Below are 12,621 nucleotides of genomic sequence, written 5' to 3' on the forward strand. Positions count from 1 at the left end.
CCTGGTGCCCTCCCTTGCATCTGGCATTCTGACATAACCCATTTCTAAAATCAGGAGGTTGCGCATACACATCATGGCTTGTACCCCATAATGGATTTTTCCTCCAGAAACTTGTCCAATCCCCTTTTAAAGGCGTCTAGGCTAGACGCCAGCACCACATCCTGTGGCAAGGAGTTCCACAGACCGACCACACGCTGAGTAAAGAAATATTTTCTTTTGTCTGTCCTAACCTGCCCAACACTCAATTTGAGTGGATGTCCCCTGGTTCTGGTATTATGTGAGAGTGTAAAGAGCATCTCCCTATCCACTCTGTCCATCCCCTGCATAATTTTGTATGTCTCAATCATGTCCCCCCTCAGATGCCTCTTTTCTAGGCTGAAGAGGCCCAAACGCCGTAGCTTTCCTCATAAGGAAGGTGCCCCAGCCCCGTAATCATCTTAGTCGCTCTCTTTTGCACCTTTTCCATTTCCACTATGTCTTTTTTGAGATGTGGCGACCAGAACTGGACACAATACTCCAGGTGTGGCCTTACCATAGATTGAACATAACACAAACCCAGTGGCCAGAATTTACAACCTTGACACAACAAAATAATATCCTGAACTGCAGGGTTGCCAGAGCAAATATTATGCGAAGGTCAACTTGGAAGGATGTCAGCATCTCAGCTTATCAGAGCCACAGGAAGCCACAATTTCATGAACTGAAAACCTAAAAAAATGGAAGCAAACAGCTTATCAGAGCCACACTGGCAAGCAAGGACTTCCTATTATTATTATTATTATTATTATTATTATTATTATTATACTTTATTTTTACCCCACCTTTCTCCCCGAAGGGACTCTAGGCAGCTTACAAACCAGGTTAAAACAAGTTAAAAGCATAATTTAAAAGCAGATAAAAACATAAGATATAAAAACAGTAGTCAGATAAAAACTAATCAGGTAAGAGCATAGGGCAGCAAATTAGAAAAGGATCAGGCCTGTGAGCAGATATTAAAAAATGTTAAGAGATGTTAAAAAGATGTTTAAAAGGCCAGGAACTCAGAAGGCTTGTCTAAACAAAAGGGTCTTCAGGCCTCGCCGGAAAGTTACAAGCAAGGGAGCCGTTCTTAAGTCAAAGGGAAGGGAATTTTCATAGCCACTACTGAGAAGGCCCTATTTGTTGCCGCCACCCCACATGATGCAGGCTAGCAGAAGCCAACCATTCATGTTAAAGCAGATCATTTAAACAGAGCAATATGTTTGTGCTTAGAACATTTCAAAAGCATTTCACAAACAAGACTTATAAGAAGGCATTTTGGGCTATCAGTTCAAATGTATGTTTGAAAAGCCTATATGTACTTAGCATGTCCAAAAGCCAGTTAAAATTCATGTCTGCTCAGAAGTAGCCTGTGTCTGCAAGCTGCATGCAGGCAAATTGTCTGTTTTAAGAATGTAGTGAATTAGTTTAAAACGAAAACTTAAGTGCTCAAATTTTTACTTATGCAATGTTATAAGTGAATTAGCTAAGAAATAAGGAAAATGTTTGTGGCTAGATATTCACAGACAAACAAAGGCAAACTTGTACAGAGATGCATTCTTTGTTCTCTGCTAAGATTGCAAGTATGCCATAAATCAGAAAAGAATGTGACACCCTGCTAGGGAGACATTCCTCTGAAGGATTCAGGCAACAAAAATACATTCCCTCTTGCTCTTTTATAGGGACAAAATTAAGGGAAAAGCACCCAAGTCATTTAATCAGTATAAACAAATAGTAATAAACTAAATGCTATGAGTGTATATAGCTAAATAAGAAATAAGAAAGTTATGCTTAAACCATTAACCCCCTCTGAAGAAGTCTGAAATTAACAGTTTTGCTAAAATGATACAAGAGGCCTCTAAGTCATAAACCAAAGTGACAGGCAATTAAGATAAAGTGCTTCAAAGAAGAAACTGCAATTACTCCCTCCTCTTGTTGCTGGAATCCATGGCCCCAGCCTGCATGTCAGACTAAAACAAAGAAGCTATTTGGATTTTAAAAATCCAAAGAGCTTTGAGCTTCCTTGAAGCAAAAGGAAAAAAAACAGTTTTGCCATTTCTATATTCAGAAAGACAGTGTTATAAATACCAGAGAAAAGGGCTTTTGAATTCTAAGTAATTCTTATTAGGCTTCTCTTTAAATCAAAGGAAGTCTTGTCTATAGATCTAACAGGCTACTGTGACTATGCTTTGTTTAGACAAGGATCACCTTAAAGGTGTGAATAACAGAAGACTGCTATCAGGCTAATTAGCAAATCATTACACTCTAAACTTGAATCCCTGCTTCTGAATGAAGACTGTGTAATGAGGATTGCCTAATAAGGTTGTAAATAACAGAAGCTGCTAGTCTTACACCCAAAGTACACAGAGAGTCAAAGGAGATTTTTGCATTCAAGTTTGCTTTTAAACCAAATGCAGTATGAAATACATAGGATGTTTGCAAATACTTTAATCAGAGCATGAAAACATAGAATGGGGAAAGCTAAATAGGAAAAGGCTTAAAGTCTCAGAAATATCCCTATAGTCTTGAAAAGCAGATGCAGCACAGATAGGTAATACAAACAATGCAGTATTGTTATCTAAGCAAAAGTATTCCAGACTTTATGGAACCAGATAAGACACAGGACAGAATATAATTCAAAGAGAGACAGAGAGAACAAAGGGAGTGAACGAAAATTAATGATTTTCTCCTGGCGCCAAGAGCATTTTTAATAAGAGAATAGTTAATTTTGTATGACAGGACAAGATATGAAACTTGGTAGAAGACAAATCAACTTGATAGAACCCAATTAGCAGGGGCATCTAGAGTATATCAAAGAGGCCCAAATAGACAAACATTCCAGGAAGATGCTGCCTGCATTCTAAAAATGAACAGAGAAATAAAGGATTCTAACAAGGAGAGAAAACACTCAAAAACCCTTGTTTTTCAGCAAAATTTAGACTGTTTGGTATAAAATTATTGCTAATAATCTAAAGAGGACTATAAAGAACCTAAACTTCAGTATTATAGAGGTTCAAATTAAGAAATAGAGAATAATTCTAATTTAAGCTTTGAATAGATAGGTACACAGTGCCACCTACAGGTTGTTGGAAACTGTTTTCAGGAAATATGCATTTTCCACATATGGTAGTAACCTGAGATTTTTCAGACCAACTGATTCTCAAAGCCCACCCACCTTCCAGAAGGGAGATACTCAGATCATTGTTTGAGAGCCTTCTCCACCTTACAGACTGAGTGTCTGATGCAGTCTCCACCGAGAAAGAAACGCTGCTGATGTGAAATCAATGTCAGTGGCAAATTTCATAGACAGATACCTGTGGAGCTTCTTTACAAGCTTGCATGGGATGAAGAGATTGTGCGTTTTCCCCCAATCAGCTGTGACTGTGGGTTTGTGCTTTTGCACACAGCGTTCGAGTTTCCTGAGGCAGCGGCAATCAAGATTACGCAGGTAACATTCTTACAGACATGCTTGATACTCATTATAGCTGTATTAATGGGCTAGAAAGACAGAAAAATTAGAAAATAAGTTTGTTTTTATATTTTTTAAAGGAATCCCCAGAGGAGATTCTCCAAAGACCCAGCAGGGTTCTCCAAAGACCCAGCAGGTCGAGCAGCAAGTTCCTGGAAATCAAGAAGGCCATACAAGTTTCCGTGATATTTTAGGCCTTCAGAAGACCCCTGTGGATCATTTCAGCCCACATTACCACTCAGGTGCTATGCAATCACCAATCAAAGCTATGCTGTATGTGATTCTTAAGCACTATTATAGTGGGTATTTTCTTGATTGTTGCATTGGATGTAAAATTAATTCCAAGGATAAGGAAGCCCAGGAATGCAGATATTGGAAGAATTTTGATTGAATAGGTTTCTTCCAAGTTGTGTGTAAAAGAATTTACCTGCAGGCAATTCTGAACACTGTGATTAATATAGCTTACAGTTTACGGTTTTTGCATGTGACCACCACAACCATTGATTATATTTTAAGCCTGATAGCTAGCATGAATGTATTTGCTGATCCTCTGGAATGGCTTGATGTAATGTTGAGAGAGGAGGATCGCACTGACCTTGAGTATGTACAACCCGTGGTTTCAAAAAGAAAGTATCAAAAATTTCTTGCAAGAGGTCACTGCTGTCTAAGTGTTCATGATAAGTGAAGGAGATGTAGGAAACCTTTATGCATTACAAAACAATGTTTTAAAAAAAAAATCAGAAATTATGATGTATGTAGTGCCCAAATAAAAGAACAGAAGACCCACAATGTTTGCCTTATTGGGGGAGGAGTGGGGTGCATGGCAGGGGGGAAAGTTATGAGCCAATAGGAAATGGCTTTCAGGAATATGTCCAGGCATGCCCGGCATCAGCCAAGTATTTAAGACGCTGCCCTGAGTGAAAATTCCCACATAGAGTGTAAAAAATAAAATATGGAGACCCTAGATGGGCAGTGCTTAGGTACAACTGTTAATTTTTATAATGCTGTGGATCCATGTATTAATTCACATGAATGGGGTACATGCTGGAAAGAAGCTGATTTAACTGAAAAGGTCTCCCTTGAGAGTGAAGAACCAGAACCGTGTACTGGACCTCCAGATGGGGTTGCATACAGGGATAATTCTTGGCCTGACAGTCAGGAAACAGAAGCAGATGCAGTACCCTATTGGACACAATTCATGGTAAGCATGTGTTTTTTTGGGGGGAGGCAGGGGTGGTTTTGATATTGGGCACATGGGTGTGGTAATATTTTTGATATTTATTTTAAATAACCAGATGCAGGAACTAGATGTTGCGCCACTAGACTGGTCAGCTGGTGGGGATATCAATGAAGATATCTGGAAAGTCCGGAAGATGGCAAAGCCCTGGTGTTCATGCATGTCTGTATGTAAATTTTACTGAGGGGGATCTGAAATATACACACACACATATATTTTTAAATTTACTAGATACCACAACCAGAGGCAAAACCTGAGGAATGTGAGTGGGTTGAGCTGGGAAATACGTTGATGAGACAGACATGAGTGGTTAAGACGACGTGATTTTTTGTTTTGTCTAGGAAATTGAAGAGGCTGTTGGGGACCTTGAAAAACTGACTCTCAATGAGCCGTTAGGCCGTTCCTGCTCCCCTAAAATTCCAGAGGAATGAAAATATTTGTGAAGAAAATAAAATCAAATTACGTTAACTGATTGTGCGCGTTTCTGTGCTAACTGGAGTCATGGAAAAGCATGAGGAAATTTTTAAAAATATATATATTATACACCTGGGGCAGTTGGGAACTTTGGAGGGGTAAACACCCTCTTTCAAGAGGCCAAAAAGCAGAGTAAATCTCTGACTCAAAAATATGTTCGGGACTGGCTTACAGAGCAAGATGCTTATACACTGCACAAGCAGCCTTGAGTACGATTTAAGAGAAACAAAACAGTTGTTTCAGGAGTGGATGCACAATGGCAGGCTGATTTAGTGGACATGCAGCAGTTTTCTAAGTACAACGAGGGGCACATTTTAAAGGTGGTGGATATACTTTCTAAATACGCATGGGCCAGAAGCTTGAAAGACAAAACAGGCAGACAAGTGGCTAACGCTTTTCAGCACATCTTCAATCAGGAGAGAATACCATGCGAACTGCAGACTGATTCTGGTAAAGAATTTCTAAACTGGACTGTGAGAGAACTATTAAAAAAACACGGCATCCGTCACTTTGTTACAGGTCATGAGGTCAAAGCAGCTATTGTGGAACATTTTAATAAAACATCAAAAACAAAAATGTGGAGATTTTTCACAGCTAACAACACTTTTAGATACATGGAAGTGTTGCTGCATCTTATAAACAGTTATAACCATAAGGTGCACAGAACGACTAGGGTACGACCTGTGGATGTGAACCATTCCAACGCCCTGTCTGTCTGCAAAACAGTGTATGGAGATTGGGTTAGAATAAGAAAAGAGGTTTCTGTGTTCAGGAAAGGAGATCATGTGAGAATCTCTAAGCTCAAGGGGGTATTTGAAAAAGGTTACGAACAAAGCTTCACCAGTGAGATTTTCGTAGTCGACCAAGTCAGCAGCAAGGGTGAAGACCCATGTACAGCTTAGAAGATTATGAGGGAGAGAGCATTGCAGGAACTTTCTATCCTGAAGAATTACAGAGAGTGAGGACGGAAGAGGATAGGGTTTACAGGGTTGAAAAAGTTCTAGCTATGAGGGGGAGGGGAAAGAAAAAGCAACACCTGGTGAAATGGTTAGGTTGGCCTGACAAATTCAGTAGTTGGGTCGCAGACTCTGATCTGCGTGAAGCTAAGTAGCAGGGGGGGAAATGGTGGAAAAATATTTTTACATCACCCTTCCTAGCAATGCCTGTATTAACATATTTCAACGGAACAACAGTGGTGACTTCACGATCCGTCTGGCATGCTCCCTGAATCTACCAGGGGAGTGGGAAGTGGGATTAGCAGAGATACAGTACCCTCACAGCTGGGACACACTCACAGAAGGTGGAAGGTTTCAAATTGATGACAGAAGGATAGCATGGTAATTCACTCTATGGGTGGGTTATTACATGTCAATATCTGATATGCTGAATAATATGAACAAGGTAATGATTAGCCATTTAAATTCACCAGCTGATACATCTCTGCGGTATGATTCTGTGCTTAGGAAGGTCTATCTTAAAGCTCCTCCGATTCACAAAATTTCAGCAGAAGGGGATCTGGCCCAAATATTAGGGATGCACAAGGGCTTAGCCAACAGAAAATCAGCCTTCACTGCAGATATTACCGGCAGGTTTAGCACCCTGTACGTTTACACAGACCTTATAGACCATCAGGTAGTGGGGGACTCTTATGGGCCTCTGTTGCGATGTATTCCTATTCATGGGGAGAATGGTGAACAAGTCACCATCACCTATGACAAACCACACTACATGGCTGTAAATAGAGACCATATAGACACCATCACAGTGGCGATAAAGACATACCGAAACAAAAATGTGTCATTTTGTTTCAGCTAAGTGGTTGTGAAGCTACACTTCCATCAGGTTCTTTTAAAATATGGTCCTTGTAAAACATTACAGGGATCCCTCCCTTTATAGCAACTATTATAGGGTGAAGCTGGGCAAGGTCTTCCTAGATTTCACATTATGTATGGAGCCCCTGTTATGTATGGGGTAGGGGTCGGAGGAATATTCTGGAGACTTTTTTGAAAACGGGTTCCCCTTTTGAGGAGGGATTAGAGATTATTAAGCCACACATAAAATTAGCTGCCCGCAATATTACCCGAGACATGGTTAGGAATGTTTCTCAGGCCGTTTTGAATAAAGCTATCCCACAAATGGGGTTGGGCCTGATGTACATGAAAAGAAGGAAAGCAGATAAATGAAAAGCATCACGATTGCTGCTAACAGGCCCGCCCCGTCCCTTTAAAAGAAGGGCTAAAAGTTGCAGGACGACACAGAAGAGAAAAGCGGGGAGGTGTAGAAAGACTCCTCCGAGGTGTAGAAAGAGCTGCCTCTCTAGAGACATATTTTAAAACGACCGTGGCCTTTATTCACGGGAGCTCAGAAGATTGTACAAAATCTGAACTAGACCTGTTCCAAATAGCCCCTACGCAGACCAGCATTGAAGGAAGTGTTTATGTGGAGGTGCCTCTGTTGACGGTGGTGACGGAGTCTGCACTGTTGGACTTTTTCATTGCGGGAAATGGGGAGGATTATATGGATTTAAACAACACTTTACTATACCTGAGTTGCAAAATTGTAAAAGAAGATGGAATCAACATTGAAAGGCAGGTGGAAGTGGCGCTGGTGAACTACCCGATCGCAGCCATCTTTAGTCAGCTGGATGTGACACTGGGAGACAGGCTCATCAGTCAGAGTAACAACTGCTACCCCCATAGGGCTTTTATCAAGTCTGTGTTAAACTACGGTGAAGACACGTTATCCAGCCACTTCTCTGCAGGTCTGTTTTACAAACACACTCCTGGTGAACACAAATCTGTGGAAATAGATGGGCAGAACTGGGGGTTTATTCAAAAACCAGGTCTGACTGTTCAGAGCAGAAAAATAGAACTCCTGGGTCATCTCCACGCGGACCTATTTTTTTTTTTTAAAACTGTTGTTAAACGGCGTGGACGTGAAAATTAAATTCACCCAAAGCAAAAATAGTTTCCAAAGCATCTCTGTTTGTAAAGAAAGTAAGAGTTGCCCCTGGGGTACGGCTGGGGTATGCTGAAGCTTTGCTTACAGCCACAGACAAATACCCCGTGGACCATGTCAGTATGAAAGTGTTTAGTCTCCCTGAGGGGAGCTGCGTCACTTACCAGGAGAAACTGTTTCTGGGTCAACTGCCGAAGTTGGTCGTAATTGGTCTGGTGGACAACGATTCTTTCAGCGGAACCTTCAGCAAAAACTTGTTTAACTTTAAGCATTATGACATCAATTTTTTTTGCTATTTACCTGCCAGGCTACCAAATTCCCGCAAAGCCGTTTCAGCCAGACTTTCAAGAAGGAAGCTGTGTGAGGGGGTACATGAGCCTGGTGCATACCTCTGGTAAGCACATGCCTTTGACCTGTCCCCCGACTAGGAATGCAGCGACCACTATTCCTTGATCAACACAGGGAACCTTAGGGCAGAAGTTGGGTTTGCCAGACCCTCTCACAGACTGTTAACATGAACATTTATGGGGTTTTTGACAATATAATCAAAATAAATAACCAGTGGAATGTTCTGTTTGATTATATGTGACATGAACACACTGCAGTTAACGCGGCTGCTGACCACTGACCCGGCTACCCGTTGGTAATTCAAGGGAGTGTTTCCTTGTGACTGGCTTCCTAAAATGAATCAGCTACAGAGACCCATGGGACAGGTGGTCAACACAGACCCCCACGACTGCCCGGGAGAGCACTGGCTAACTTTGTAACTGTGGCAAAAGAAATGTAAGAAGGTGATAGGGGAGGCCAAGCGAGACTATGAGGAACGCATGGCCAGCAACATTAAGGGGAATAATAAAAGCTTCTTCAAATATGTTAGAAGCAGGAAACCCGCCAGAGAAGCAGTTGGCCCTCTGGATGGTGAGGGAGGGAAAGGGGAGATAAAAGGAGACTTAGAGATGGCAGAGAAATTAAATGAGTTCTTTGCATCTGTCTTCACGGCAGAAGACCTCGGGCAGATACCGCTGCCTGAACGGCCCCTCCTGACCGAGGAGTTAAGTCAGATAGAGGTTAAAAGAGAAGATGTTTCAGACCTCATTGATAAATTAAAGATCAATAAGTCACCGGGCCCTGATGGCATACACCCAAGGGTTATTAAGGAATTGAAGAATGAAGTTGCAGATCTCTTGACTAAGGTATGCAACTTGTCCCTCAAAACGGCCATAGTGCCAGAAGATTGGAGGATAGCAAATGTCACGCCTATTTTTAAAAAGGGAAAGAGGGGGGACCCGGGAAACTATAGGCCGGTCAGCCTAACATCCATACCGGGTAAGATGGTGGAATGCCTCATCAAAGATAGGATCTCAAAACACATAGACGAACAGGCCTTGCTGAGGGAGAGTCAGCATGGCTTCTGTAAGGGTAAGTCTTGCCTCACAAACCTTATAGAATTCTTTGAAAAGGTCAACAGGCATGTGGATGCGGGAGAACCCGTGGACATTATATATCTGGACTTTCAGAAGGCGTTTGACACGGTCCCTCACCAAAGACTACTGAAAAAACTCCACAGTCAGGGAATTAGAGGACAGGTCCTCTCGTGGATTGAGAACTGGTTGGAGGCCAGGAAGCAGAGAGTGGGTGTCAATGGGCAATTTTCACAATGGAGAGAGGTGAAAAGCGGTGTGCCCCAAGGATCTGTCCTGGGACCGGTGCTTTTCAACCTCTTCATAAATGACCTGGAGACAGGGTTGAGCAGTGAAGTGGCTAAGTTTGCAGACGACACCAAACTTTTCCGAGTGGTAAAGACCAGAAGTGATTGTGAGGAGCTCCAGAAGGATCTTTGCAGACTGGCAGAATGGGCAGCAAAATGGCAGATGCGCTTCAATGTCAGTAAGTGTAAAGTCATGCACATTGGGGCAAAAAATCAAAACTTTAGATATAGGCTGATGGGTTCTGAGCTGTCTGTGACAGATCAGGAGAGAGATCTTGGGGTGGTGGTGGACAGGTCGATGAAAGTGTCAACCCAATGTGCGGCGGCAGTGAAGAAGGCCAATTCTATGCTTGGGATCATTAGGAAGGGTATTGAGAACAAAACGGTTAGTATTATAATGCCGTTGTACAAATCTATGGTAAGGCCACACCTGGAGTATTGTGTCCAGTTCTGGTCGCCGCATCTCAAAAAAGACATAGTGGAAATGGAAAAGGTGCAAAAGAGAGCGACTAAGATGATTACGGGGCTGGGGCACCTTCCTTATGAGGAAAGGCTACGGCGTTTGGGCCTCTTCAGCCTAGAAAAGAGACGCTTGAGGGGGGACATGATTGAGACATACAAAATTATGCAGGGGATGGACAGAGTGGATAGGGAGATGCTCTTTACACTCTCACATAATACCAGAACCAGGGGACATCCACTAAAATTGAGTGTTGGGCGGGTTAGGACAGACAAAAGAAAATATTTCTTTACTCAGTGCGTGGTCGGTCTGTGGAACTCCTTGCCACAGGATGTGGTGCTGGCGTCTAGCCTAGACGCCTTTAAAAGGGGATTGGACGAGTTTCTGGAGGAAAAATCCATTATGGGGTACAAGCCATGATGTGTATGCGCAACCTCCTGATTTTAGGAATGGGTTAAGTCAGAATGCCAGATGTAGGGGAGAGCACCAGGATGAGGTCTCTTGTTATCTGGTGTGCTCCCTGGGGCATTTGGTGGGCCGCTGTGAGATACAGGAAGCTGGACTAGATGGGCCTATGGCCTGATCCAGTGGGGCTGTTCTTATGTTCTTATGTTCTTATGTACCTGACAGAAGAAAACCACGTAGAGTTTTTTGAATCCTACAGCCACCTGCCGGACTATCCCCGATTCCGCGAGGCAATCATGGATTTTTTAAAGAAAATGTGGCCCTGTAATGACATTTCAAGCAAAGCAAGTACAGTCCCTGGAATCTGCAACTTGCGGTTACCATTGTGTGTGTTTTTCTGTGCCAGCGTTGTAAAGGGCTAACTTTCAATCAGATTCAAGAACTCTATTCCAATGATTTGCTAAGGAACAATTGCATGGCATTGCTATTTGTAAAAAAGAAGGGGTACATGCAGCGCTTGCCCCACAGTTTATTTATCAACCCTAACGTGTGTGTCTTGTAGTAATTTTCATGGGTATGTTTTTCAATAAATAAACTACCCTCGCTGAGGGGTTTAAAAGAAAATTTATGTGTCCTTCATTAATAAATAGGTTGAAGCAGGTTTTTTTTTAAAGTGCTTTTATTTTATAAGGTGAGTCAAGCTACAGAGCTAGATAGTCTCTGCTTTTTAGAAGATTTTCTGGAAGCTTTGGGGGTATTTTTTAATCCCGTTACAGGGCTGTGGTTTTTCAAGTGATCCAAAGAGGCCCTGTTTCCAGGGTTGCCAACAACCATGGAAGGGATATCTAGTTCAGCCAGTGCCTTCATAAAGACATCCCAGTCTTTTGGAGTGTGCGTGGGTGGTAGCGCATGAATTTGTATGATTCCTTTCACCAGGTCCAGTAGGTTGGAGCCTGGGGTAGTTTCCTCTTTGTAAACAAAAGCCCCCTTTTCATTCCATGAAGAAACAGACTTGTTTTGCATCATTTTGTTTAACAGTAGCTTTGCAGGGTTCTTAAATCTGACGGACAAGCTGTTCAAGACTTCATGATACACACTGTCTGGAGCTGCAGAGGCTTGTGCTTCGGTAGATGTCTCAGGCGATGGTGGTGTTGGTAACAACAAGCTCAGATGTCCTTTTTCAGCTTCCCTGTTTCACATGAGTTAGATATTTTTGAAGGAGCGCGGAATATTGTTTCGCCTTTTCATATTCCGTTTAGTCCCTTCTCTGTTAAATGCATATCAACATCTAAGGAAGTGAGTGCTGTAGTTCTGATGTTTTCTTCTCTCGGGGAAGGATTTTTCAGTTGCTCTAGTTGGTGGCTAGGTACAAGGAACATTTTTTCAGTATGCTCCATCAGCGGTTACATAAAAGCTCTGTGACTAGAGGAAGAGCAATGCTTAACAAGGGCGCTAGAAACCCGCCAGACTGGTTTACCAGCTGTTTCTTTTTTCTTAATCATATCTGTTTATTACTCACTTTTTTTTATGAGTGCGCTGTTTTTTCTCATCACAGAAATCTATCTGCCAGATAACGGGATGTTACCTTTTAAAGTGTTGAGTGCAATTTCTGAGATAGCCGAAACCAGTTCATGAGGAGTAGCACACAGAATGGCTTTTCTCTGTCACGGGGGGCCTTGATAAGCAGCCATAAAAGGGGTAGATTTCTTCTCACGCAGTTAGACATATTGCCATGAGGAGGATATGCTTACAATTGAAGGGTTGTGAGGTTAAGTCACTTGCTTTTATAAAGGGCTCCAGTTTTCTTTTTTTTTCATAGTGCAGACAACCGGCCAGTCTGGTGGGAAAAGCCCCGTCCTCAATCTGTAAGACTCAGGTGTGGAAGCGTTTAA

Source organism: Tiliqua scincoides, chromosome 3 (genome assembly GCF_035046505.1).
Source record: "Tiliqua scincoides isolate rTilSci1 chromosome 3, rTilSci1.hap2, whole genome shotgun sequence".
NCBI classification, from domain to species: Eukaryota; Metazoa; Chordata; class Lepidosauria; order Squamata; family Scincidae; genus Tiliqua; species Tiliqua scincoides.